This window comes from Myotis lucifugus, unplaced genomic scaffold (assembly GCF_000147115.1).
Source record: "Myotis lucifugus unplaced genomic scaffold, Myoluc2.0 scaffold_6, whole genome shotgun sequence".
Taxonomy (NCBI): Eukaryota; Metazoa; Chordata; class Mammalia; order Chiroptera; family Vespertilionidae; genus Myotis; species Myotis lucifugus.
In genome coordinates, this window is record NW_005871054.1 from 2,080,977 (window position 1) to 2,103,913 (window position 22,937).

A 22,937-nucleotide genomic window follows, 5' to 3' on the forward strand; every position below is an offset into this window, starting at 1 on the left:
TATGAGACACTTAGATGGCAGGGTTTTTCTCTTTAATAACAGAAATGAGAAGTCTCCAAAACCACAATGGTAGCACAATCCATAAAAATATGTTAATGCCTCATCTTAAAGTCTTACAGAAATTGAGGTTTTTCTGAGTTAACAAAATAGACTTCATCACAGATGGTCTGAATGATAAAAGGAACCAGCACACTAGTGTAGCGAGACTAAAAACACTGCTCTTAGCTGAGCATGCTGAAAGCTTTTAAAGAAATCTCTCTACATATAGCTCTGCTGAGTGTTGAAGGAAAAACAGTTTTGATTGGCAAGGACACTTCAGTTGCTTTAGGCAAAGCTCAGGGCCATAGAATGTGCAGGTTTTATGAAGAAGCCGTTTCTAATGAAAATGGATGCCCTTATGAAGATGCATTTTCTCATCACTGTGTGCCCTAACACAGGACAATGGCACCAAGAAAAGTGCATTTTGCTCTCTTCCAAGAGCTACAGTCCAGATTGCCAAGAGAGATGCCATGAGCTCCGTTTTCTGAACTTAAACAAGTGCAGCTGTAGGAGTAGGGCTTAGTCTATAGTCTATATAGTCTATGAGTTGAAAGGTATTTTCTGCTTTGCCGGTATGACTCAGTGGTTGAACGTGGACTCATAAACCAGGAGGTCACAGTTCAATTCCCAGTCAAGGGCACATGCCCAGGTTGCCAACTCGATCCCCAGTAAGGAGCATGCAGGAGGCAGACAATCAATGGTTCTCTCTCATCATTGGTGTTTCTATCTCTCTTTCTCCCTCTCCCTTCCTCCCTGAAATCAATAAAAATATATATTTTTAAAAAGTATTTCCCAATGGTGAGGACTGTAAAAACCAGAAGTGACACCCTTTATCAAGGGCTTTAAAATTCAGACATAAATACATGTCCATCTGGAATGGCCTAAATATATTCATGTCTAACGGTCAGGGGAGCACAGCTGGTATGGCTTAGTGGTTGAACATCGACCTATGAACCAGGAGGTCAGAGTTCGATTCCCAGTCAAGGCACATACCCAGGCTATGGGCTTGATCCCCAGTAGCAGGTGTGCAGGAGGCAGCCAATCTGTGATTCTCTCTCATCATTAATGTTTCTATCTCTCTCTCCCTCTCCCTTCCCCTCTGAAATCAATAAAAATATTTTTTAAAATAAATAAATAAAAGCCAGGGGAGATTTGATGTCATGGTGTTTTTTATGGCCCTCAAGGGTGGTCCATATTTACTTAGCCAACTCTCAATTACCCATGATGGTGATAGTTAAACTTTTTAAATATCTGTAAGTGAATAACACTATATAGCAATCTCTTGACAATTGAGCAGCTTAAATCAGTTGTCTCAGTCTGATGAATGAAACGATAGAGCCCTAGGAAAGTTGAGTTTCTCAACCTGCAAGACTAAGACTGACCTGAGGTGACCTCACCAAGGTGATGCCACTTTTAAGGCTTAGCAGGGATCCCACTGTTTCTCCAGATTATACTCTTCTTCCCTACGACACCTCATTTCCCTACAACACAATAACACGCTAGTGGTGGGCAAATCTCCAAGGTTCAAATTCTTTGCTACATGTAGGTTTAGACAGTAAGTAAAACCTAATTAATTCTAACCATTGACTGGTAAGTGAGCCAGGTTCAGTTCTAACTTGTGTGATATAAGGTTTAGTTAAGAAAATTGATAATGTTAAGCAATAGTTCTGCTTTTTTTTCCCTCTGACATAGAATAATGTTCTTGGCATAAACAACACAGCCCCATGTGTGGTTCCTGGCTTCATCTCTGTGCTGTTTATACCTCTGCTTTTCTCTCAAGAAAGCATATTGAAATGCAAACACATGGCCATGAGATTATTATGGTAATCTTAAATCGTCTCTGGTTTATTTTAAAAAGTAAATCATTTTCAAGATACTTCTACTATAATACATATTCAGTTACTTGCAACACATCAGTGTGTCCTGTTGAGACCTGCTGGTGTAAATATTGAAAGGAAAACGTTTAAGCTAATGATTAACTAAGTTGTTTATAAAAAATTAACTAAGTTGTTTGTAGAATTAACATTCCAATTTCACTTTTTCCTGTCAGTCCCAGCAGGAGGCACAGAAACCACAATTTGGTAATGCTGAGAGCTTGAACTGAAGTAACTGTTCATGCTGGAAAGCAAAAAATCACTTCCATTATTTATAAGTTGTCTTGTGTCCATCTTATAAATTCAGGCTACCCTTCCCAATCAGGTTAAATAAGTAAGATTTTACTGAGTAATAAAAGTTTCAAGAAAACCCAAGTCCCTTGACACTGATGTTCTTTTCATTCTAAGATTTGAAGGGGCTCAGAGTAGGCTTCCCCAAGATGTGCCACTTAGACAAGTGAATTATTTTGAGCTGAAGGTAGTTGAAAGGTCTCATGAGAAACTTTTACCTCTCTCTTAAAGAATTTAAATTAGGGGCCTTGCCCATAATAAGAGTTATCACAGGAAATAAGATTTTGTGACCTATCTATAGAGCAGGGCAAACTTCCATTTACTGAACATCTGCTCTTCTTGTCATCCTATGAATGACCTTTTTCCCCTCTGAGGCCCAAGGTGCCTTACCTCTTCCTTAGCCCAGAATGTCATATAGACCTCATTTTCCCTGTCTCTGAATCTCTCATGGATGTGGGGTTCCCATACATATGTATGTAATTAAATTTGGTTATTTCCTCTTGTTCATCTGTCTCGTGCAGATTTAATCATTAGAGGAGCCAAAAGAACCTAGAAGAGGGAAGGAAAGTTCTCCTTCCCCCACCTCCAGATTGTTGGTTTTGATTCCTCAACTCCACAGTGCTTAATCTATGGCTGCAGATTGAATACTATGGAGGTCTGTTAATACCTTCTGAGGCCGCTTGGGGATTGATCTATTCTAGTTAGTACTTGACCTGCAATTTTTGCCTCTAGAATGATAGACCTATCTGTGTAGAACATACAGAAGCAGGTGATACTTAATGAAAGGTGATAATGAAAAATTTTTTAATGCCAATGTCACACAGAATACCTGTGAGTTAGGCTTTAAGGTTTGGAGTAATATGCTGTGCTGTTTATACCTTACATTGATGGTTTGGGTATGGCAGGGTCTTTTTTAAAAATGCAGCCCTGAGCCTGCATCCTGCATGCATGGAATTGCTTAGGAACAGAGCAATGAATTAAAGATGGCATAGTTCCCTTTGCTTAACATTTCCTATTTTTTCAGGGGTTTGTTTTGCAACTTTAATATTATTAATCTACACAACCTTTTACTTTTCATTCAGAATTTATATCAGAATCAAGCTAATAAATTAAAGATGAGTTAATTCATTGTTGGGTGGTTTAACAGACCTAGTATGTTAATCCTGATGTGCTTGTTACTAGGATTTTAAAATTTTTATTATTATTATTTTTTCTGCCTTGTAGCTGTGGTTAGGCGGCAGCAATAAATCAGGACAAAGGAATGAAGGTATTGGGGCTTTAGGGAAAACATGTATTAGAAAAAAATTGGTTTGGCACTAAGGGCTGTATTGCATTAAGATGGATTTTAGAGATACAGTGGTAAGAGAATGTAGACAAATAAATTGTATAAATAATCTGAGAAATAGCAAGTCTGTACAGACCCTGAGTAACTCCGTAAGCTACCATCAGCAGGACTTCTTAATTCCTGTTCAAACAAACCAAACAGGTACACTCTACTTAAATAAATAGCCAGGAGAAATGGGCACAGGCCTAATGCTGTGGAAAGTGGGAGGGACAGATAAAGTTCTTTAGAATAACCCAAAGGTTTGGAATAATAGAAGACAGTGTGGGAGTCTGACATAGCATCTTCTGTGAATAGGGCTTTATTGCCACTCCAGGCACTGATATTGCAAACACATGCTAAGACAGCCAGAAACTGGGAGCCTCACAGTGCATCTCAGGCCTGAGAATGTGGTTCTCTACAGTAGGGAATTCACATTGGCAGCCTGAATGCAGAAGAGACAGGAAGGAGCATTCAGATAAGGCTGAGCACATGAATAAAAGACAGAGTTGTGGAAGGTGGAGTTGATGAGAATGAGATAGGACCATTCCAGGGCCTTAAGGAAGGGCAAGGATGCCAGGAAATACAGAGGGAAAAAAAATAGCAAGATCAAAACAGACTTTTTCTTAGTAGCCTGAATGGTATCTACACTGAGAGATCCTTATATTCTAGAACAGATTTTATCCTCAACTAAAGCATAAAAGCTCTGTAGATGTGGAGAGGTAGCTTGCTTGAAGCCCTGAACTTGTTTCTGTAGCTCAAATATACAGGATCTGCTTTGTCTCTGGTTCTTTAATGTAAGTTGGTCCAGGTTGCATCATGGTGCAGAGAACAGACTTTGTCCCCATTCTTATCTTTGATGCTCACCTAGACCTCTTTTCTGCTTGTTCACTGGACCAGCTATTCCCTGGGCCTGCATCCTATCGCCGGGGCCAGCTTCAGGCCCTGCTCCTCATTGGGCCCCTCTACTCTATCTTACTGACCCCTTTCTTTTCTTGCACTTTTAAAATTCACTTTCCCTTAGCTTCCCCAGAAAGATATATTTAACAGGATGTTACTGCTAAGCCGCTGGTGGTTACTCCAAGATAATAGTAATAATAATAACCATGCTGCTATACCATACCACTTGTCATCTAAAAATGGGCACGTTCCTTTGGCTTCATGGGTTTGCAAGAGTTGAGAGTCCCAATACAGGCAGAGGTTACTATTTTTTCCATCTGCTTTCTTCCCCTCTAATTCAAATAAGAATAATATTTGAATATATAGACTCTGATTTCAAAGAACTTGCAAATGATTATAAATGATTAAATATAAATGTTAAACATTTAACAACAGGAAACAAGTAAATAATTGTTTAAAAATAGTAAAGGAAGAAGTCACAAGTCAGCACATGGTTACTTGGCAAATGAATGGGTACTAAATGGTACAAAATTTTAAAAGCAAGAAAGACTATTGGGGTTGGGAGAGCAGGAGCCTGCCAGGCTTGTCAGGGAGTTGAAGGTTTAAACTTGAGTTCTAGTGGAATCTCCAAAGTTCTAGTTGAGATAAGGGAAAGGAAAAGAGCTTAGGTACCAATGAGCAGCTGACAAGAAAGGACATGGACAGATAAATCTCACCCTTTACATTGAACTTTGACTGCAACCTTTTATATAGCTTTCTGTGAAGACATGTTTACTTCCTTGATCTTGAACCATAATCTTGGTGCATCTAAAATTTGACAATGTGTGTCACGGGAAAGCATGTAAAATGTGAATTGAGAGGAAAATTTTGCCTGCGAGTCAGCATACACAGCCTAAGAAGTTTGTGCTCTTCAACCAGCCTGAAGCTAAAAACGGGCGATTTTCACTCTTTGGTTAAATGCTTGCTAAATTCATTTTAATACTGCACTGTCAGTATTTTATTTATTTGTCTGGATGGCACATTTCCTCTCCCAAATCTCTCTTGCATAAATGATTTACTATTTGTTCCTAAAGCCGAAGATTTTATGCCTTGTCTCTTTTTTCCTGATAAGAGGATATTGCAGCAGCTTTCCTTTTATGCTGTTGATGGTTTTTATTTTGTTAATTCAAAGTTCAGCAGAGTAACTAGTTTAGGAATGCACAGAACACCAAGAGGTTCAGCCCTCGAAATGACTAAGACAGTAAATCTTCACTGGCCCATTATCACATAGAACCCTGTTGAATTTGCTTTCCTAAAAAGTAAGTTAGCAGAGTATGGTTCTTAAAATAGGTTTTACATTTTCTTAACTCTCCAAACTAAGCATATTTAACTACAGGACACTTAAGGTCCTTAAGATTAAGTTATTAAAAAAACAGTTTTACAATGGAAACCCATAAATTTTGGGGGGGAAAAATAGAAGCAATTCTTTCTGGATGTATACTTGTTAGGTCTTCACATAGGAATGTAGAGTCACTTCAATTAAGACGAGGATTATGTGATTTATAATTTTTTTTTCAATTTCTTTTAAGGCAGCACTTGGGATGTTAATTTATAATTTAAAAAGTTATGTGCCATAGTTCTTTATGGTGGTGGTCAGTAGACTAAGCTAAAAGATTTAAAATTAAAATTAATGTCAACAAACGAACTGTCCAAACTTTAATTTTACAAAATGCAAGTCAATAAAAAGTCTATTCCATACTAAAGGCTATAAGCAAAGTAGAGACCTGATCCTGGAAACTGTCCTGTCTCCCAACTTCCCTCCCCAGGGATTTGGGGACTAAATTGATTCCAAAACCCCACATTACTCTCAGAATGCTTCACTAGATTCTTTTTTTAAAGTTAATATATTTTTATTGATTTCAGAGAGGAAGGGAGAGGGAGAGAGAGATAGAAACATCAATGATGAGAGAGAATCATTGATTGGCTGCCTCCTGCACACCCCACAATGGGGATGAAGCCTGCAACCCCCACACTGGGGATCGAGGCCGGAATCTTGGCATGTACCCTGATGGGAATTGAACGGTGACCTCCCGGTTGATAGGTCAACTATCAACTGCAATGGAACAACCTTACTCAAAAATACAAAAGAGATGAAGAACAGTATAAAACTTTATAGAAAGTATTTTAAAAGACCCTGAAAAAGAGGAAAATATGCTATGATTCTAGATGGGAAGACACAATGTTATAAAAATGAATTACCTCAAATTTAAAAGTTCCAATGAGATTTTTTAAATGGAAATTGGCAAATATTCTAAATTCATTTGGATGAGTAAAGTAGCAAAGATTACGAAACAAGTTATAAGAATAAAAATAATGCGAAGGAACTCAGTCCTTTAACAAAGCTTACTATAAAATGATAATAATTGAAATAGTGTAATATCGGCACAGAAGTAGATCAATGGATAAAATAGTGTCCAGAAACAAATCCATACAAACTTAAAATTTATTATATGAAAAAGATGTAATTTCAAACCATTGTGAAAATAATAAACTAATCAATAAAGAATTTTGGGTCAACTAGATAACCATCATGGAGAAAAAAAATAGAGTTCTCTTCATACCACACATATAAAAAACTACATTCCAAAGGGATTAAATAGCTAAATGTAAAAAGACAAAACTATAAAAGTTTTAGAACTAAATACAGAAAATATTTTTATAATCTTGGGGTGGAAAAGTCTTTCTAGGTAAGACACAGAACTCAGAAGTCACAAAGAAAAAGATAAACCTATAACTGCATAAAATTACAAACCTTCTATAAAACACATTTATAACAGAGTAAGTATTACTATTCCTAGTATAAGACAACTATAAATAAATAAATAGCAAATACCCAAAGGGGAAAAACGTAAAAAATATGAATAAGTAGTCCACAAAAGAATGAAATGCTAATACTAACAAATATATGAAAAGATGTTCAACTTCACTAACAATAAGGAAAATGCAAATTAAAAGTAAGATCCCATTTTTATGCATCAAATTACCAAAAATTAAGCATACTGATGAAGTCCAGGATTGTCTAAGGCAGTGATGGCGAACCTATGACAGGTGACACGCGAACTCATTTTTTTGGTTGATTTTTCTTTGTTAAATGGCATTTAAATGTATAAAATAAATACCAAAAAAATAAATCTTTGTTTTACTATGGTTGCAAATATCAAAAAATTTCTATATGTGACACGGCACCAGAGTTAAGTTAGGGTTTCTCAAAATGCTGACATGCCGAGCTCAAAAGGTTCGCCATCACTGGTCTAAGGCAAGCATGTCAAACTCATGGCCCACAGGCTGCATGTGGTCCACAACGAATATTTTTGCAGCCCAGCCAATATAATGGTGTGAGCAGTTATTTACAATTATGAAAGGAAATAAGTCTCCTGTCAGATCCAGAATTACTGACATTCACCTTGGGTCAGTTTTGAAAGTAATCACTATGAACAAGCTTTCCCCTGAAGTAGGAAAGATAGTAGCAGAGAAGAGATGCCAAGTGTCAGGAAGAAAACATTAATTTTATCATTGCTCTTGTTCTTTTTTTATACTATACTTTTCGAAATAAACCTACATTTCTATGAAAATTGAAGCTTTTGTTTTTTTGTGGCCCACATAAACTTAAACCTTGTTTATTTGGCCCGTGTTAGCCTTTGAGTTTGATGTGCTTGGTCTAAGAGTATGGGAAAACTCATATACTTTTGGTGCAGAGTAAACTGTGACAGCATATTTGGAGTGACAAATACAATCAAATAACAAACAGCTATCATCACGATGTGTGAATAACTATCTCAATTAAAAATATTTTAACTCACTGTTTTAAATTACATTCTATAGTAATACTTGGACAAGTGTGCAAGGGTATATCTACAGAACATTTTTAAAATGACCCTATGAGGTAGATTCTGCTCTTCTTATTGTATAAATGAGGAAGTTGAAGCCCAGGCTGCTAAAACAAACAAACAAACAAAAACACACCAAAGCAAGACTTTCTTACATCATGGCTAGAAAGTGGTATTAACAGGTAGCTAAATATCTTTAAACTAAAAAATAAGCAAATAGGAGTGAATAAATGTTAACCGGATCTCAAGGATGATAAATTGTTTGAGTTTGAAACAATAGAAAAAATTACAAAGGAAGGAATCATGGTTTTGTACTTAATTTTTTTTTATTTTGTTTTATTGCTTAAAGTATTACAAAGAGTATTATATATGTCTCCTTTTTTTCCCCTTCTTGACATTTCCCCGGCTTCCCCTATCCCCCAGTGTCTTATGTCCATTGGTTATACTTATATGCATGCATACAAGTCCTTCAGTTGATCTCTTACCCCCCCCTCCTGCCCCCCAACCCTCCCCAGCCTTCCCGCTGTAGTTTGATAGTCTGTTCCATGCTGCTCTGCCTCTGTATCTATTTTTGTTCATCCGTTTATAATGGTCTTTATTATCCATAAATGAGTGAGATCATGTGGTATTTTTCTTTCATTGACTGGCTTATTTCACTTAGCATAATGCTCTCCAGGTCCATCCATGCTGTTGCAAATGGTAAGAATTCCTTCTTTTTTACAGCAGCGTAGTATTCCATTGTGTAGATGTACCACAGTTTTCTAATCCATTCATCTGCTAATGGGCACTTAGGCTGTTTCCAGATCTTAGCTATGGTAAATTGTGCTGCTATGAACATAGGGATGCATATATCCTTTCTGATTGGTGTTTCTGGTTTCTTGGGATATATTCCTAGAAGTGGGATCACTGGGTCAAATGGGAGTTCCATTTTTAACTTTTTGAGGAAACTCCATACTGTCTTCCATAGTGGCTACACCAGTCTGCATTCCCACCAGCAGTGTACGAGTGTTCCCTTTTCTCCGCATCCTCTCCAGCACTTGTCGTTTGTGGATTTGTTGATGATAGCCATTCTGACAGGTGTGAGATGGTACCTCATTGTTGTTTTGATTTGCATGTCTCGGATGATTAGTGACTTTGAGCATGTTTTCATATGTCTCTTGGCTTTCTGAATGTCCTCTTTTGAAAAGTGTCTATTTAGGTCCTTTGCCCATTTTCTGATTGGATTGTTTATCTTCCTTTTGTTAAGTTGTATGAGTTCCCTATAAATGTTGGAGATTAAACCCTTATCTGTGATAACATTGGCAAATACGTTCTCCCATGCAGTGGGCTTTCTTGTTGTTTTGTTGATAGTTTCTTTTGCTGTGCAGAAGCTTTTTATTTTGATGTAGTCCCACTTGTTTATTTTCTCTTTAGTTTCCAATGCCCTCAGAGCAGTATCAGTGAAGAAATTGCTTCGGCATATGTCTGAGATTTTGTTACCTTTAGATTCCTCTAGTATTTTTATGGTTTCCCGTCTTACATTTAAGTCCTTTATCCATTTTGAGTTTATTTTGTGTATGGTGTAAGTTGGTGGTCTAGTGTCATTTTTTTGCATGTATCTGTCCAATTTTCCCAACACCATTTATTGAAGAGACTGTCTTGACTCCATTGTATGTTCTTGCCTCCTTTGTCAAATATTAATTGAGCATATTGGTTCGGGTCGATTTCTGGGTTCTCTATTCTATTCCATTGATCTATATGTCTGTTCTTGTGCCAATACCAGGCAGTTTTGAGAACAGTGGCTTTGTAATACAGCTTGATATCTGGTATTGAGATCCCACCTACTTTGTTCTTCTTTCTCAAGATCGCTGCAGCTATTCGGGGTCTTTTTTTATTCCAGACGAATTTTTGGAGTGTTTGTTCTAGGTCTGTGAAATATGCCGTTGGTATTTTAAGGGGAAGTGCGTTGAATTTATAGATTGCTTTGGGTAGTATGGACATTTTAATGATGTTGATTCTACCAATCCATTAACATGGTATGTTCTTCCATCTGTTTATGTCTTCCTTTATCTCTTTTTTCAACGTCCTGTAGTTTTCTGAGTAGAGGTCTTTTGCCTCTTTAGTTAAGTCTTTTTTCAACGTCCTGTAGTTTTCTGAGTAGAGGTCTTTTGCCTCTTTAGTTAAGTTTATTCCTAGGTATCTTAATTTTTTTGGTGTGATGGTAAATGGGATTGCTTTTTTAGTCTCTCTTTCTGTAAGTTCACTATTGGTGTATAGAAATGCCATAGATTTCTTGGTGTTAATTTTGTATCCTGCTACATTGCCGAATTCATTTATCAAGTCTAATAGTTTTTTGATGGGGTCTTTAGGGTTTTTTATGTACAATATCATGTCATCTGCGAATAAGGACAGTTTTACTTCTTCTTTCCCAATTTGGATGCCTTTTATTTCTTCTTCTTGTCTAATTGCAATGGCTAATACTTCCAGTACTATGTCAAACAGGAGTGGTGAGAGTGGGCATCCCTGTCTTGTTCCTGTTCTTAAGGGAAATGGTTTTAGTTTTTGCCCATTGAGTATGATGTTGGCTGTGGGCCTGTCATATATGGCTTTTATTATGTTGAGGTATGATCCTTCTACTTCCACCATGCTGAGAGTTTTTATCAAAAATGGGTGTTGGATTTTGTCAAATGCTTTTTCTGCATCAATTGATATGACCATGTGGTTTTTTTCTTTCAATTTGTTTATGTGATGTATCACGTTTATTGATTTGCGGATATTGTACCATCCTTGCATCCCTGGGATAAATCCTACTTGGTCATGGTGTATGATCTTTCTGATGTACTGCTGGATCCGGTTTTGTACTTAATTTTAAAAGTCACTTATCAACTTAAAAACAGGAAAACTAGGTAGAAATTAGAGAAGTACATTAATTTTTTAGGCTACTGGATCTTGCATGGCCTGTTGTATCCTCTGCGCCTTGCACAGTGCTAGGCACATTGTAAATGTTTAAAAGATACCATATATTGTAATAATTAACTAAGTAGACTTTGATTAATTATCTAAGACAAAGAAGTGACCCTAGAGTCCAATTAGCCAGCTGCAACTAAGAATGATGAGTGCAAATTAATTTCTTTGGCCCAGATGCACAAGAACCACTGATAGGAGGTTGCCTAATCAGCTGTGGAATGGACAAGCGATGGGAACAATAGGTGGGCTGTGGAAGTACTATCAGGACAAATCATGTCACACTATAAGCATCAGCTGTTGGAGGGTGATAGCAGCCAGCAGGCCACACTGGTCCCGGACAATCAGCAAATGTATGGCTAGACTCAAGGAATCATGTTCAACTTGGGAGGCCCAGAGACCAGGGTGCTGAATGACAAGGCTTATAAACAGCAGTCTCAGCTGCTAAACAAAGGATGTGATTGTGTTTGGAGAGGAGAGCGAGAGGACCACATACTTCTTGTCAATCTTTTTCTAGGATAATTATTCAATGAAGTGAAAAGCACTTAGGCTTGATGGTTGCTGCATCTTCTACCTGAGACAGTCAGAGGGATCTTAACATCAGTCTATGATTGTTCTCAATGGATAGTCAGGGAAACAGTCATTCAAAATCATTTAGTAGTTGGGAAGTCTGCACAGTAAAATGTTTCTGCATTATTTTCAGAGCACTTTGCGCTCACGGCTCACAGCATTCAATACATTTTTTGCTAAATCAGTGAATGAACTGAGCTAAAGAGTGATCATTTTGGTTTTGCCAAGATCTTGTTTTCCAATTTAGCGTTGGGAACATAGGGAACTGGTCTAATGTTTGCTAATGGTATGAATCTATGTTTCCGTTTTTAAACCCTGTTTTCCCACAGTGATAAAAATAAACACACTGGGAGAAAATTAGGAGCACAAACTGTCCATCTTCACTGCATGCCTGGATCCAGTGTCCCCATCTGTCACTTAGATTATAGTATAGTTCCTTCAAGATGAGAAAAAATTCTTTTGCTATTATTACTTGACCAGCAGGCAAGCTACTAGATGGAATGGGAATGGGTCAGAATAAGCTGGAAAAGCATTCATTTCCTAGCTTTTCCTATACAAATTTCCTGAGTACACGGGAAAGGAGAACAGATTTTTTTAAACCTGTGACATAGTTGGTAATGACAGGTATGTGTTAAGCACATGTAAAATAGATATTTCTACATAGTGGGAGGATGAGAGAAACTGATATGTCAAATATTTTAAACTCCATAATCAAATTGGAATAATATCAAAAGTGATTTTAATCTGAGGCAGTAGAATTCAATTTCCCTGCATTATGGAGATTTCTCTGAGCAGACCCAGGTTAAATGATTGCTATGAGTTTGATAACACACTGATTCCTAGTGCCAACAATGACTTCAGTCTGATGGCAACCTTTACAAATTGCTTCCTGTAAATTCTTTGTGAGAATAACAAGCAACTCATTTCGCTTGAGAGTGACTTTTAGTGACTCCACCCAACAATCTAGAGCTAATAAAACAAAATATGTTTTGGTATTACAAACATCTTTTCTGAAATGTATGTACCCCACGTAAGTTTTTGAAAAAGAAAAGCAATTTTTTTTCATTTTCTATTCAGTGAAAGCCAGATGGATGGATCCTTATGCCTAGTCAACAATTACTTAGTTTATCTGATGAGTTCGTGGGGAAGGATAGAAGGGGAAGGAAGGTCACTGAAGAGCTACATGTGTGTGTGTTCATGTAAGATATTCAGGTTAATATTTACAAAAGACTTTAATGCCACAAACAGAACAATGTTTGGTTATTCAATCATTTACTCACTCACTTATTCAGCACAGTATTTACTGAGCACCAGGGACTGTTATAAGCTCCGGGGATACCATAGTTGAACAAAACATTCAATACTTTTGCTCTCTTAAAACCTACATTCTAGTGAGGGAAAACAGATAATAGGCCAAAAAATTACCCAAAGAAAATGTTTCTAAAGAGGACTCTATATATTTAATGGGCAAGGTAGAAGAATTAACTGCTTACAGAAGAATAGATATTGGGAGGATTTATGTCTTTGTGACTGGTAGTCGATAACATCATATTAGTAAATATTTAAGCTTGGCATTACTCAGACACTGTATATAATTTATGACCTAGTTCCTGAGCTCAAAGAAGTATACAATTCCAACTTGCAAGATGTTCCTGGATATCACTCAGGCAAAGAGGAAAGGAAGAACCATCAGATAATTTGAATCAGAGCTACATTGCCTTCCTGGTTACAATCAGTGGGAAGGTTAAGAATCCTTGGGCTTTTAGGATTAAAATAGGAATAGGAATTCTTTGACATTGTGTGTCTGTTCCTACTTGGTAAAAAAGCAAACCAATGTAGTCATTGGCAAGACAAAGTGTGTGTGTGTGTGTGTGTGTGTGTGTGTGTGTGTGTGTGTGTTAGAATGTCCAATCCACTTTGCTCATTCCAATTAACTCACTATTAAAGGAGATAGAAACAGAAAAACGGCTTTTTTTTAAAGCAGCCATAAAAAAGGACCTTGGGACTTATGAGGGGAAAATCATTAAGACTTCTTTGAGATAACATCTCTGAAATGTCTCTTATTTCTGTTCCCGCTTACTCTTTCTTCAATTTTTCTCTTTTCAATGTTCTTTGCCAGCTATAACCTTAAATCAAGGTTTTGGATTGTTTTCATAATCTCCAGACGTATTGGCCTCAGAGCTCATCAAATCAAAATCACCTTATGCTCTGCTACCCTTCCGGAGCCCATCAGAACTACACCACCCACCTTCTTAATTTGGCAGAAGGAATAACTTTCTTAAGCACAACCATCTTAATATTCCCACTTTCAGTTGCTTATTGTTCAAAACTGCCTTCCAACTCTCTTGTCTTCTTATTCTTGTAGGGACATTTATTCATCTAACAAATATACACTAGGCACCCACTGTGTGGCATTATGTGGGGCAACTGGGGCCTACAAAGATGTTGCAGATATGTGGTTGCTCCCTTTATGGTTGAGAAGGAGGCCAGGTTCACAGCTATAAAACAAGGTGGAAAGATACAAGCAAGATACAAGGTGGAGGGAAACAAACGAAGTACCGTGTTTGCTCAGAAAAAGCTTCTGGCTAAGAATTGTCAAAATTTGGAAACAGCCCAAATACTCATCAGTGGAAGAGTGGATAAAAAAAGCTGTGTACATTTACACCATGTAATACTACATGGCTGTTAAAAAAGAAGGAACTCCTACCCTTTGAGACAGCATGGATGGACCTGAAGATTATTATGCTAAGCACAATAAATCAGACAGAGAAAGACATCTGGAGTCTCTTATATGTGGAATCTAAAGAACAAAATAAACTGACGAACAAAATAGGACCAGAGGCATGGGTACATGGAACAGACTGACAGGTCTCAGAGGGGAGAAGGGTGGAAAGGATGAGAAGAGATCAACCAAATAACATATAGGCATAATCCATGGACATAGACAATAATGTGGTGAAGACCTAGGAAGGACAGGGGCAGGGTGGAGTGGAGGGAGGCAAAGAGGGGGAAGTGAGGGACAGTTGTAATAGAGTCAACAATTTCTAAAAAGCATTCTAAAAAAATAAAAATAAAATAAAAACTGAAAGAAGAAAAAGAACTTTAGAATGGCAGCATCGGAACAAGACTTTAAGGGATAGATAGGATTGCAACAGATAAAGGACAGGTAAGCAGATGTAAGCTTACCTTTTTATTTACCATTTTTTATTTTTAATGTATTATACAGTCCTTCCCATTTTTATATATAGTCTTCAAATGAGGCTTTCCAAATAAAAAATCCTTTTTAACCTCACAAACCTCTCTTCATTTTCTTGCATTAATATTGCTTTAAATCTTTAATATGTTTGCTTTTAATTTGGTATTTAATCAACTTTACAGTGAAAGTTAAATAAAAATATCTAAGTCCCAATAGCAGCATGAAGTTCCTAAAAGAGAAAACACTTCAAATTTCTATGTTTTCATAAACCCTGAAGACTTTTTCCCTTCTACTGTTAACGCAAAAACAATTGTGCATTATTGTTATAAACCAGTATTTGTCATGAATTATATATACTTTTTCTCATCTGCTATTGTTTTCTATAGTCCTTTACCCATTTTATATGTTTCTCATTATGCCTGTTTTATTGTATCAATGTATCATACTTGCTGTCTTCTTATTTCCCTTTAGGCATATATGTGAGCTTTTTCTAGTTTTTAGATATACTAATGAGTGCTACATATATCCATACATCTTTTCTTTCCCTTGAATTATCTCCTAATTTTCCAAGTTAAATAAGGTAATACATGGTTAAGGTTGTGAGCACTGGCGTGCTGCCTGTGTTTGAATCCTGGCTCTATCACTTGCCATCTGTGTGAACGTGGGCAAATTACTTAACCTCTCTGAGGCATATTTTGCTCACCTAAAAAAATAGGAATAATAATAATAATAGCCACATCATATGATTAGTTTGAGAACGACATACAATCACATATACATATAAACCCTGAGAACTTAAAACATCATAAGCTTTCAATACTGTTATCTATTTATTATGTGTGGTTCTTAGTCTATTGTATTCTAAAACCCAATAAATACTAATTTTCTTTTTTCATCCCAAGTTATTATAGCTTGGACAAAATGTTTGATAATTTCTATTAATCATGGAATTATAAGCTCAGGATTGTGAGAAATTTTAAAGTTTTAGTCTCTGATTCATGTCATGTGTGTCCAAGATGCTTTCCAGAAAAAGAGCATTAGCCTACAGAATCATCGGGTGCCTCCAAACTTTCATTTTTATGTATTGTTTTGATTTTATTGGTGCAAGGATCTTACCTTACTTTTATCTACATTTGTTTGATACCATTGTAACAGATGGAATCCTTGGTTTCAAGGAAGACATCTCAACCTTTTACAGGAAGGAAAGGTAGAAGTACAGCTGGGTGATTGTTTTCTCCCTCTGCCTCTGGTCTCTGCTTTTCTGTGTGCATTGGTTTCATTTTCTCAGCCTGGCTTCCTCCACATAGTAGGAAACTTGGCCAGCAGGATTCCCATGCTTCATGTAGACGGTGAGTGCATATCTACAACTCCACATTCCCGGGGAAGGAGTCTTATTGGACTGCCTTGGATAGTTGCTCACTCCTAAACTAATCAGCAGTGGCCAGGAAAGTGGGTGCTATAACTGGTGTTCCCTGTCAGAGCCATTTGTCTTGAGTGGAAGAAAGGGCATTAATCCAAAGATAGGATACCAAATGGAAGGGCTCTGATCAGACCAAACAACAGAGTCTACCAAATCAAGCTATTAGAGGAGCTTGACATGTTTCACATCTGTTTATAGTTCTTGTGTGAACTACTCATATCTTTGACCATTGGTCATCAAAATTAATTTTCCCTTATAAGTTTATATAATTTTCCTAATAGTTTTAGAAATACTACTGTGCAACTACTGAGAAAATTTAGGATGGCACCAATAAGATTATTGTAGAACTACTATGTTCAAGGAGTTGTCCTGGACAACAGGGTGATGGGAGCATGAGTATGCGGGGGAGGGGGGAGTTTGGGAGTTAATGGGGGGGATGAGGACACATTTGTAATACCTCAACTAATAAAAAAAAAAAGGAGTTGTCCTGGGTGCCATGAATAGTTGAGAGACCTGCATCACCATGGACAATTTAGTTTCTAATGAGGTTGAACAATATCAATAAAAAGTGGAATAACAAAAGGCTGTACAATTGTGGCTCCTCAACTATGGAGACCATATTCTTAAGAATGCTGAGACAGAAGGACCTGTGGTTCAAGAACTTAAATCCCTATGGTGAAAATCATGTTGGGGAAAGGATGTTTGGAGTAAACCTTCGAAAGCCATTAGGATTATGTTTTTTTTTGTACTAAAATGAATGACTCTTATGCATTTCAATTTAGTAATCATGATTTCTATACGGATATGCAACCCTTTACCATTTTATACTCACTAGCAGGACCTTCTTTTCTGTAGTTTCAATAAAATGTTTACAAATCATTTTGTAGGACTGTAAAAAAAATATCCATAGTAAGAAAAATGCTTTCTGGGGTTGGCCCTCCTCTGAATGTTCAAATTCTGTCTTATTTTGTGATTTCTATCAGACACACTATTTTCCTGCCCATATTCCTTACAGGCCAGGGACTTCCTACTACAGGTATCTATGACTTTGCCAGAGGCTTCTTTCAACTGCCAGGGCAGGTGGGGGAGGGGGAAGGGGTGGAGGCAGATTGAAAGCGCTGGGACTTAAAGTGTAGCAGCTCTCACCCCTCAGGTGGGATGACTCCTGTGGGACCTACAGGGTGTCACAGGGTCTCTAGAGGGATTGGCCCCAGCTGACCACAGCAGTAATGTGTTCAGTAACTCTTTGTATTGACTTCCTGGGATTGCATCTAAACAAACTGTTTTCATCACAGCCTTTGTTTTAGGTCTGCTTTGGGGGAGAACCAAGCCTAAGATGAAGTTTGACTCCAGTCTGGGCCCTGCCTCTTCAAGATCTGGGTCCTCAAGAAATGTTGGAGACCTGAGATGAAAAAGCCTTTGAGAACTGATCTCTCCCAATACCCAGAGCTTTGCAGCCTGGATCTGCCCATGGTAACTCTATGCCAAGTACATGCATATCTCTCTGTTCCCTCCCCACTGATGCCACATAGAGTGCTTCCAAAGCCCAGGATTATTCCTGCTTGCCTTGGACCTGCCCAAATCTTCATTTCACAAATCTTGACTTTGTCTCTGTTTTAAGTCCTTTTCTATGTTCGACCTCCATTTCTCTCTTTTTCTACCTATCCCCATTCCCAGAAGGAATGACCTGCAATTTATGTATTCCAGGACTGAAAATTTGCAGTTGCTGATAAAATATAAATCTATATGCATTGAATAAAAATTATGCCTAAGAGAATGTCATGGTTAGGGAGTTTTAAGTAGTGTATTGAAAAGGAAGTAGAAATACAACCTGAGTAATCAGGGAAGGCCTCACAGAGAAGGTTGGAACTCCTGGCCTAATCCAGTCTCCCATTTTACAGATGCAGAGATTGAGATCCATGATTCAGGATCCCAAGAGTTTCGGAATGTGAGCTGCCCCGCCCCCCCCCCCCCCCATCCCTCACCCCTCAACTCCCTCTGTTCTCCACCCCATGCTGCCTACTCACCATTGGTCCAGGAGCAGCCTTGCCTCTGCCTTTGTCTTTTGTCGGCCTTGAAATTTGCCAGGAGAATGAGGACCGAAAAAGGATGAGAACGAATAGCACATTCTTCTAATATTGTTTGTTTTGTTTTAAATCTTGGAAAAAATTCTAGTTGCATGGAATTTTTCTCTCCAGAATTAATCATGAGTAGCATACTCTTTAGCTTTGTTCTTCTGTGAAGCAGAAAACAAAATAGCCATTGTAGGCCCCTTTGTTAAACCCGAGGACTAATGACGTGCTCACCCCTCCCATCGAGCAGCCCTCTGATATTGGTCTCTGTGGAGAGCCCTGAGCGCCCAGGGTGGCAGACGCTGCTGAGTAAGCCCTTCCCAACCCAAACTTGGACAATTCCTCTGACTGTTCTTCAGCTTAGTCATATCAAATATTCTCAAAGAGTTCTTCCAATTTCTGTTTTTAAAATAAAAATAAAAAGACCAGCACATTCCTTTTATGTTTGTGCAAATGAAGCAGAGGCAAGAAGCTGGGGAAACTAGCAAAAAACCTTTTGATATGCAACTGGAGTGATTTCCTACTGAAGTCCTGAAATATGAATTAAAAGAAAATATTTACTTTGTTTCAGATTCCAAGATTGTATTTTTGGTATTTTTTTTATGGACTGCAGGATCAATATGCTAAGAACAAGTCTGTCTTTATCAAGCTCCATTAATAGTAACTCGGGTATACTTGGGATCCATCAAAAGAACTTTCTCTTCCCACGTTCTATTTTGTTTTAAAGGAGGGAGCATCATTAGCTCACATAGTGTTCACTGTAGAACAGTGCTATTCACCATGAAGTCATTTAATTAAAAAGATAATTTCCCATAATGTAAGATTTCAGGCAACTCAATGTCAGTTGAGCAATACACTGACAGTAATATTATGCACACTGTACTGCTCTCATTTTCTGCATTGATTCGTGTTTGACTCAGATCTAATCAGGAATGTCTCACTACAGAAAAGACTCTTTTTCTGTAAAGATTTTTAGGACCTAGAGTGTGTATTGCTGCCAGGTATGGATGTATTGATATTCACATAAGGCTCCCAGCCTGCCGCAGAACCTGCCTTGCAGCTATATATGTATAGTCCCTAACCAAAAACAGACAACAACAAAAGGACACAACTGCTATTACATTGCCCCAGGGTCCCTGCTTCTCCAGCAAGAAAATTATTGTAGAAAAAAAAATAGAGCCTCTAGAAAATCAGAGGTACTTACTAGTAAGAGAGCAGAGGTAGGGACGGCATGCAGGAGGCAGCAGAGCCAAGTATCACTCTCACATCAATGTTTCTCCCTTTTCTTCCTCTCTCTCTACAAAATCAATTTAAAAATCTTAACAATTTTTTTTGTTATTTTCTCTTCCAACTGTCTCATGTCTATTTAATTATAGTCCAGCCAAAAGAACCTTGAGGTAGAGGAGACTTTCCTCCTCCCCCACACTTGTTAAAAGGACCAACAGTAGATAATTCTAGTGCATAGTAACTTTCTGGAAGGGGGGCAGAGGGGTGTGTGTGTGTGTGTGTGTGTGTGTGTGTGTGTACACCATGAGGGCACGGGACACCCTAGGAGAGGTTTAGAAAGAAGGTAAAAAAAAAAATGCCAAAGTAAATATCATTCATTAATTTCAACATGCGGCCTAAGAAAGGAGTTAACACTGCCCTCTCTCCCTCCTTCTTCATCTTCTTCTCCTAATGCTCTCCTTTCTCCTTCCATTTGAGATTTGAGTCTTGCTCAATCCTTGATCCCAGGAACAAAAATTTAAATCTATATTATTAGTATAAGAATTTAGCAGCATTATTCATTAAATTGGCTTTTCTGGAGTAGTAATGCTACCAACCTACATGCCACAGTATGTAATAATCATATTTTACTAATGACTGACAATAATAATAATTCATATTGTCACATAATTATAATTATTATTATCATTACTAATATAATTATTATCATATAATTATTGTCATTCTTTTTTATCTTCTTCCTCATAATCGTCATCATCAAAGCTCCTTTGGGATACTTTGTGCCACGTTCTAAACTTTTGTCCACTGCAGCTCCCCAGTTGAATGATAAAAGAATGTAAGGACAGTGGGTAAATAGGCAGGGCTATTGAGGACAGACCTGTGCAGGTTGGACCCTGTACTTCAGGGCTGGGCCCAGAGGGTGAGTGGACTCTGAAATCTGATCTGTGCTCTGCTTTCCCGGCCGAACACCTTGGCTCAGAGCAGCATCTGCAAGGAAGATGAGACATCGCTTCTCATTTGCACATAGGCTATGGGCTGACTGTGGCCCTGAGCCTCAGAGAGGCCTCGTGCTAATCACCAGAGTCGGGGAAAACAAACACAAGAAGATGCTAAGCCTTTCTGGAGAAGTTCCAAAACCATAATTTGGCAGCGTCGAGGCCAAGTGGGAGAAACAAGTGCTTGGGGAAATGGTGGGGAGGTGCACAATCTAGTGTTTAGGTTCAGGACTGTGACTTTAGCCAAGGCAGTTTTCCTGGCATTACCATCACCTCTGGTGTCTTCATGGTTTTTCTTGGCTTGGGCCATTATTACTTTACCTAAGATTTTTAGAAATTAGATTTGGTCATATGCTGGGTCCTACCTGTTTTGAAGTAGCTCTTAGAATTTCCTCTTTATCTCCCTTTACCGCTTTAAAGTGACTAACGTGAAATTTGGTCCTCTTAACAAGTAATCTGATTTGCCTGATTCTTGATTTAACCTGAGAACATATTTAAGCAAAACTTGTTAGAAAGTGAGTTAAAGTGTGGCTCATTTGTCTGGAGCCTGTGAAGGATGTTACAGCTGCTGCAGCGAGACAAGCAGGCTTTGTTTGTATTGAACCACAGCAGTGTCTCATGCTCTTCCTTGCTCTCTATTTAGCACTCTATCTTTGTCTAATCTTCAACAAAGCATAGTCTGTGCAGGCAGTCTGTAGTAAGCATCGTGAATCAGCTGATCCTTCTGGAAGGAGGCAGCAGTGTCGAGTGTCTAAATATTTATTTCAAATATAACATATCCTGTGGTCCTCCACATCCAAAGATTTTCTCGTTAAATTTCCTGCGACTGTGCCTAGCCGGTGTGGCTCAATGGTTGAGTGTAGACCTATGATAAACCAGGAGGTTATAGTTCGAGTTCCGGGTGGGGAACATGCCCGGGTTGCGGACTCAATCCCCAGTAGGGGGCATGCAGAAGGCAGCTGATCAATGATCCTCTCTCATCATTAATGTTTCTATCGATCCCTCTCCCTTCCTCTCTGAAATGAATAAAATATACTTAAATAAAATAAATACCTGTGACTGTATAATTCACATGGCTTTTGCAATAAGAGGCCATGCAAATAGGCTCAAGTGTCACAATCACTACTAAGCTAGCCCTCACAGCTGGCCCTCTTAGGGATGGCATAAGCAGTGGTTCTCAACCTTCTGGCCCTTTAAATACAGTTCCTCATGTTGTGACCCAACCATAAAATTATTTTCATTGCTACTTCATAACTGTAATGTTGCTACTGTTATGAATCGTAATGTAAATATCTGATATGCAGGATGGTCTTAGGCGACCCCTGTGAAAGGGTCATTCTACTGCCAAAGGGGTCGCAACCCACAGGTTGAGAACCACTGGCATAGAAGAAGAAGAGCACTGTGCTTTGAGCAGGATTGCCACAATGATTGTGCATATTGGTAGGGATGCCCTGTGGCATGGATGGCTACAGATGGAGGTGTAGTAGACAGAATGGACTAGGTCAGTGTTCGGCAAACTGCGGCCCCTTGAGTGTGGCTCTTCCACAAAATACCACGTGCGGGCGCGCACGTACAGTGCGATTGAAACTTCGTGGCTACACTCAAGGGGCCAAAGAGCCACACGTGGCTTGCGAGCCGCAGTTTGCCGATCACTGGACTAGGTTATCTATAGTAACAAACAGCCCCAAAGTCTCGGTGGCTCAATACAACAGAAGTTGATTGTTTGCTCTTGCTAAATGCCCAGCATGGGGAGGCAGGGAAATCCCACTGCACCTCAACATGTGCTTTTACAATTACTCCAGCTGGGAGAAATCTAGTGAACCACACGCTGGCTCTTAAAGCCTCTGCTTGCAAGTGACATGTGTCACTTCTCTTTCCATTTTATTAGCTAAAGCAAGTCACATGTCCACACCTAATCACAAAGGAGGCAGAGAAATGCAATCTTACCACGTATCCAGAAGGAGGAGAGAATGGAAATATTTGGAACAACTCTAATGATTACAACTAGGGGTCATTTAGAAGGACTCCAGTGCTACCTTTGAGCTCTAGGAGCTGTCAACAGAGATTAGGAAAAACGATGTCCACATTTATAAGTCAAGTGATTACCCTCACAACATCGGTGCCTTATTTCCAGAGATAGGTATTCTCTCTAGAAAGAAAAGCAGTAAGTTCTAACTCTTCCATGTGGGTTCACTATATTTTCATCTTTAAAGTAAAGAATTT